General features: G+C 47.5%; 1 protein-coding gene across 3 annotated transcripts in view; it reads right to left on the bottom strand.

Annotated features, from left to right (window-relative positions):
- The window catches only part of SMAD2 (SMAD family member 2), a 79,645-nt gene extending 79,263 nt beyond the window's left edge, over positions 1–382 (bottom strand). For 2 of the 3 annotated variants that reach the window (XM_046671227.1, XM_046671228.1), the window contains exon 1: positions 115–382. The gene's annotated coding sequence lies outside the window, so the exon portion shown is untranslated. The remainder of the gene's footprint in view (positions 1–114) is intronic. The other variant, XM_046671224.1, reaches the window with a different exon arrangement.
- Between the last annotated feature and the right edge of the window lie 5,504 nt (positions 383–5,886).

Raw genomic sequence — 5,886 nt, 5'->3', positions numbered from 1 at the left:
CCCCCACCTCCCGGGCCGCCCGGACGGCCGGGCCGCCCCCGCCGCGCCCGCCGGCCCACCTCCGCTTCCGCCCTGCGCCCTCCGCCGCCCGCCACAGCGGCGCGGCGCACCCACCTCCGGGCGCCTCGCTCGGCGCTCGCTGGCTGCTGGCTTGGGAGCTGCTCCTCCGCCGCCGCGGCCGCGCGGTAGACCCGCCTCCCACCCCGGGCCGCGAGCCCCGCCGATTCGCCGGCGCAGCCCCGGGGCTGGCACCCTGCCGCCTGCTGATTGGCGCCCCCGGCCGCCCGTTAGGGCGCGAGGCACGCCGGCCGAGCGCAGCGCTCGGCACTCACGGAAGACGGGGCGAGCGGAGGAGGGAAGGAAAGAGGCCGAGCGCCCGGGAAGGGCCAGGGCGCGAGCGAGGCTAGGAGACTCGCGGGCCAGTACCTCCCCACCTCCTTTCCCTTCGGCCCGCCCCGCCCTCCCGCCGGACCGGCGGCGCGCGCAGCCAATCAGCGCGCGGGGTGCTCGGGGTGTGAGCCGCGCGTCCAGGGCCTCGAATCGGAAGGGAGACGTCGCTCGCTGATTGGTCCCGCCTCCCCCGTAGAGCGTGAGGCGAGGCGCTGCCGGGCGGGCGGCCCGGCGGCCGAAGACGAGGCGGGGTGGGACGCCCGCGGTTTCGGTTGACTTCGTCTCCGGCGCGCTCCACCAGAGGCTCTGGGAAGGGAGGGGAAGGCACGTAACCTGCCGCGCTGGCGACCGCCCGTCCCTCGTTGCCTCGGCCCCGGGCCCCCTCCCCGGTCAGCGCCGTTGGGTGGGGCCTGTTGGGGGCCGCCGCCTGGTCCACCTTCCGCAGTCCAGCCCGGCGTGGACACGTGCTCATCCCCTGGGGAGGCCCGGGGGCCGCCCGGAGGACTGGACGAGCCGGGGTACCCGACCCACCCTGGGCGCGCCCGTCTGCGAATGAGTGGGCGGGGCCGTGGTGGTGGTAAATGGGGGCGAGGTCCGAGAAGTAAATAAGCCCAGGGCGGGGATCTCTTACGGGTATTAGGGCCAGGGGAGGGGATGCCAGGTATTTTTGTTTAAGCGGAATCTTGGTTCTATCAAATGGTGTTAATAATGCATGCTCTGATGGTCCTTGCGAAGTCTAAAAGATAAGCGCCTGGCACGATGCCCCGTGATTGCTGGGTTATCTTCCCTTCCCCTTCATTTCTCCACTGTTCTGGCGGTGTTCTTAGGCCCCGGCGTCCCACGTCTGCGCTCCAAGGCCCTAATCTGCTGGCTGCCCGAAGTTGGTGGGGGCGTGATTACACTCGGGTAACCTTGTCGCTTTTACCTTACGGGCATCCAAGCCTCTGCTGAAATATTGAACTCAAGTGATCACGTCACGTATTTATTAAGCACCTCCTATGTTATTCAAGGAGCATCATATAACTGAAGTGGAAAAGAAACTTAGGTCTCACCCAGGTAGTTGGTGGCAGAGGCAAGACTAGAACACAGTTTCCTTGGCTCCCTGGCCAGCACTCACTCTCGTGTACTCCTTACTGCATGGATTTATTTGGGGACTCAAGATGAACAAGCGAGAAGGCTGCACTAGCAATACAAACCAGTGAGCAGGAAGTACCAAATGACCATTTCGAACAGTAAGAGTTCTTGAAATATCCTCTTTCTTTTCAGAAAGGAAGGCCTCCCCGAGAACGGTGCCTTCAGATGGACCTGGAGAGAGACGGATTTAGCCATCCTCTGAGTCTTACGGGTTTTCCAGATTTCCTTTCAACATCTCTCATTTCCAGCCATCTCTCAAACATGGAAGTACGTTTCTCATCGAAAGGTGGTGATAAAGCGTGAACCCTGCAGTTAGGCAGATTGTGTAGTTTTGAGTGCAGCTCTGTTCCGAATCTGTGGTCATTGGCAAATGGAACTCACCTGTAATGATAGCCACTTAAATACAGTTGTGTGATGATTAAGTAATAAATAAGTGAATAGCACAGGGCTTTGAAGTTAAAATCAATAATCGTGATCCTTTCTTGCCTTCTGTTGCCTGTGTACATTTACGCTAACATGAACCTACTCGGCAGAAATTCTTCCTTCAAGAGTTGACCTCCAAGGTAGTTTCTTTCATTGTCAGCTTAGAGGCAGCTCTACTCACCGCTTTTTAAAAATAGCTTGTGAAGGAGACCCAGGAAGCCAATTGGTGGAGCTGTTACACCTCCCAAGGCTTCTGTTTCCACTCCCAGAGTCACCAGGAGGATGGTCTAAGGCAAAGGCTGTTTGATTTAGAAGTAGGAAGGCTGTTTTTGGTTTTTGCTCCTTCTTCCTGCTAACACAAGTCAACAGTTTTAATATGAAATGGCCTATAAAAAACTACCCTGGGTCACAAAAATATTTTCTCCTACGTGACCAGGGTGTGCAGTTGGGTGTCCATGTGGGTGAGTGGGAATAGAAACTGAAGCAGAGCTAGCTGGAATTCCAGAAGAATCTGCTCCCCAGTATGGGAGTTAGGTGCTTTGAGGGATACACTAATGTGGTGGATAATATGCTTAAGTTAGACCATCTCTCCAAAGTGTCAGACTTTGAGTCCCTAACCCTTCCATTTAGAAGCCTTCCAGGATCTGTAGGATTGAGGAAAGGGGAGGAGGGCTCCCAGTGCCGTCCCCAAAGGGCTTAGGAACCAGAGCGTGCCTACCGTGGAAATGCATCTGAACCAAAGTGGGTCAAGACAGAAACTGACAGCAGATGGAGCACGGATTGCCGTGGCAACAATCAACTTGGAAATCCACTAAGGTACCTCAAGACCTATCAGTCGGTCCCTATTGTATAAATTATATTGAGTGAGTCTTATTTTTATGTGGAGAGACACCAAGTTTAACCCTGCATTACGTGTAACACTGCAAAATCAATTAAATCAAAACCAATTCAGAACCCATTTAAAAGTAGTGAAATGTACTGGAAAGCGTACGAAAAATGATAACAGTGGTTGCTTCTGGACAAAGAACCCTGGAGTCATGAGTGGAAAACTTAAATTTCATCATTAATTCTTATGTAGTTTTAATTTTTTAAAAAAATATATCCATGTATTAATTTTTCAAAAGTTGCAACTCATATTCCCTCTCCTTTCTGATAAATCTGTAAAGCCCTTCCCAGTTACCCCAGCCCAAAGGATATCACTCACCTATGAATTTTCTCTCATGGTCAGAGTGATTTACATACCATGACTTCACTTTGATTAGTGTCTTGATCTGTTAGTTTAGTCTTCAGCATTTTTTTTTAACTTTTCATGTGTATATGTTTTGTCTCCTCATTGAGATTGTAAATTCCTGAAGGACAAGGACAGCATCTTGTTCTCAGTCGTCTCCCCACACCCTAAGATAAAAAATACTAAGTAATTGAAGAAAGGTGAAATACAGCATTTGTATAGCAGAAAAATATGTGTGTCTTAGTCTGCAAGCATTCTACCCAGCTCTGCCCCATCCTTCCAGTTTGCGTTTGCCCTCAGTACAGCTGTGGAGCATCTTGTCAACATCCAGTCTCTATAGTTGCTCATCCTGGTGGAACTAAGTTGCCGTGAGCATTACTACATCTGAAAAATCCAGTTATTTGCAACTGAAAGGATACTGTTTAAATGAGATAACCTAGGTAAAAATTGTAAAGAACAAATGTGTGGGGTTATTTTTGTTGTAAATGATAATGAAGAAATCCAACACCTGCTGGGTTTTTATCTCACTACAATGAAATTTCATGTTTTAAAGGAACTTTACATTGAAGATGTGTACACCTTGCATCTACACACACACACAGTCCTTATTCACAGGCTGGTTTTTGTTAAAAATCATTTGACATCTGATGGGAAATACTGGAGACAAGAATAAAGTATGTACAAGAAAAAAGAAGTGTCCAGGTGTTTATCAGGTATCTGTTATGTGCCTGTCATAAAAGCATTAGTTGATCATGGTGGAAAATTCTTATGGCCAAAATTACTTAGGAAAACAAGACATACAAGTAGGGTTTTTTAGATTTAAAGAGAGAAGGAGATTGAGAGAGAAGTGGGCTGTGGTTGAGAGAAAAATATTTGGTGAAAACAAGTTATATTTCTCATGATTCTCCAGGCATCTGATAATTAATATTATATTGCTTGTCCATACATTTAAAGACATAAATAATCAGTGGATCAATTGATTATTAGATAGCTAATCCAATGATTGTTCAAATATTACTTAGAAAATTGCAAGACAATTTCAGAGTACTCCCATAAAGCCATTTAAACATTATCTGACATCTACGTATTTTGCAAAAGAACTAAACAGGGGCCAATGTCTAAACCCTGAAAGAACAACGTAGAAGTTGTTTAAAGTTCTCATGTAAGGGGAGATAATTTGTTAGTCATCTGTCAACAATAGGGCCTTATGCCTTGATTGTAATTGTCTGTGTGTGACAATATTGACTGGACCAGGGTGCTCCTAGGCAGGATAAGTGTATGAAGGTATAATACTCTGGGAACATTTCAAGCGTATTAGCATAATTGCTCTGATGAAGACTGAAGAGCTTATTTAACATAACTGACTAGAGTAGACAATAGATGCATAATCAGTGTCCTAATGATTGAATTAATGAGCCCCAATTGTTTGTCCTTACCATAAACAGTCCTCAGCTATGAAAAAGACGTTTTGCTGAAGGAGTCTGTCAATTGTGTTAGCTGACGAGTGGCCAGAATGTAATGAATGGTGGGTGAGAGCCAATTCCTATTGGGTCCTAAAGCCCTTAATGGTGGATTTCAAGAAATAAATTATATAGCTATGTAGAAATTTCATATCTGCTCCTCCTTCCCTGCATACAATCCTGGATCCTGATCAGTGCTCTTATTTTGTAGCTAAGGAAACCAAGGCCCAGGTTTCTCCAAAGTCCTATGGCCACTTAGTGCCAGGGATTATAAACCTAGTGTCTACCTTTTCTGCTCTGACTGCCCACTGCTCTTCCACCTGTCCCTAGTTTGCACCCTCACCCCTGCCTTTGGTACTCTCGTCAATCTCCCTGTTCCGTTATTTTGTACGCATGTGTCCTGACCAACTATTTCACAGTGAAAATGGGGCAAATTTCCTATCAACACCTAAACCCCCAACACTAGACAAACATGTCTGTCTCCAGATCTGTCCTTCCAGCCTCTTCCTGGGAAAGATCTCCTCCTTCGGGAGAAAGCTTTTTCTTGTACCTATTCTCTGTTCTTTTGACCACTCAGTCTAGATTAGCCGCCCCCCACACACCAGTCACACTATCATATCACCTTTTAAAGTTTTTCTTAAAAACTCTTAGCACTATATGGAATCACCATGCCCATTTATTTCTTTACTGATTTACCATTTGTCACCTCTCCCCGCTGAATGTAAGTTCTACAAGGCAGGAAACATGTCTGTTTTGTTCACCATGGTATGCCTAGTTCAAACCTACATGAGGCACTCAATATTTTTGAATGGATGGATAAGTTTTACTCAAATTCATCATCTCTTTCTATTTTCTTACCTGGATGTGTCTTAGCCCGGTTCCCCAGAAAACAGAGCCTGATACAAGATTAAGTGCTGATGCTTTATTTAGGAGGTATTATCCCAGGACAGCAACAATGAGGGAAAAGGCAAGGAAGAATGGGGAGCAATGCATACTGATGGATTTCTGTGCTAAACACGACTTCAGGATAACCTTGAAGAGAGACAGCCAGTCTCTGGACAGGTGCGAACATTTGGCCATACAGGACATCTCCAGACAGACATTATGGAGAAATCATGCCTTGGAACAATCTGAGGGAGGGAGGAGTTTTATCTTCAAGTTTCCTGTCTCCTGTTGGTCAAAGCTCATCCTACAGGGAGCTAACTTTCCCATACTTCCCAGTTGTATTATCCATATTCTATATATAATAGC

The sequence above is a fragment of the Equus quagga genome, chromosome 9 (genome assembly GCF_021613505.1).
Source record: "Equus quagga isolate Etosha38 chromosome 9, UCLA_HA_Equagga_1.0, whole genome shotgun sequence".
Classification (NCBI taxonomy): domain Eukaryota; kingdom Metazoa; phylum Chordata; class Mammalia; order Perissodactyla; family Equidae; genus Equus; species Equus quagga.
Note: the sequence above shows the minus strand (reverse complement) of the source record. Positions and strands in the feature narration are given on the sequence as shown.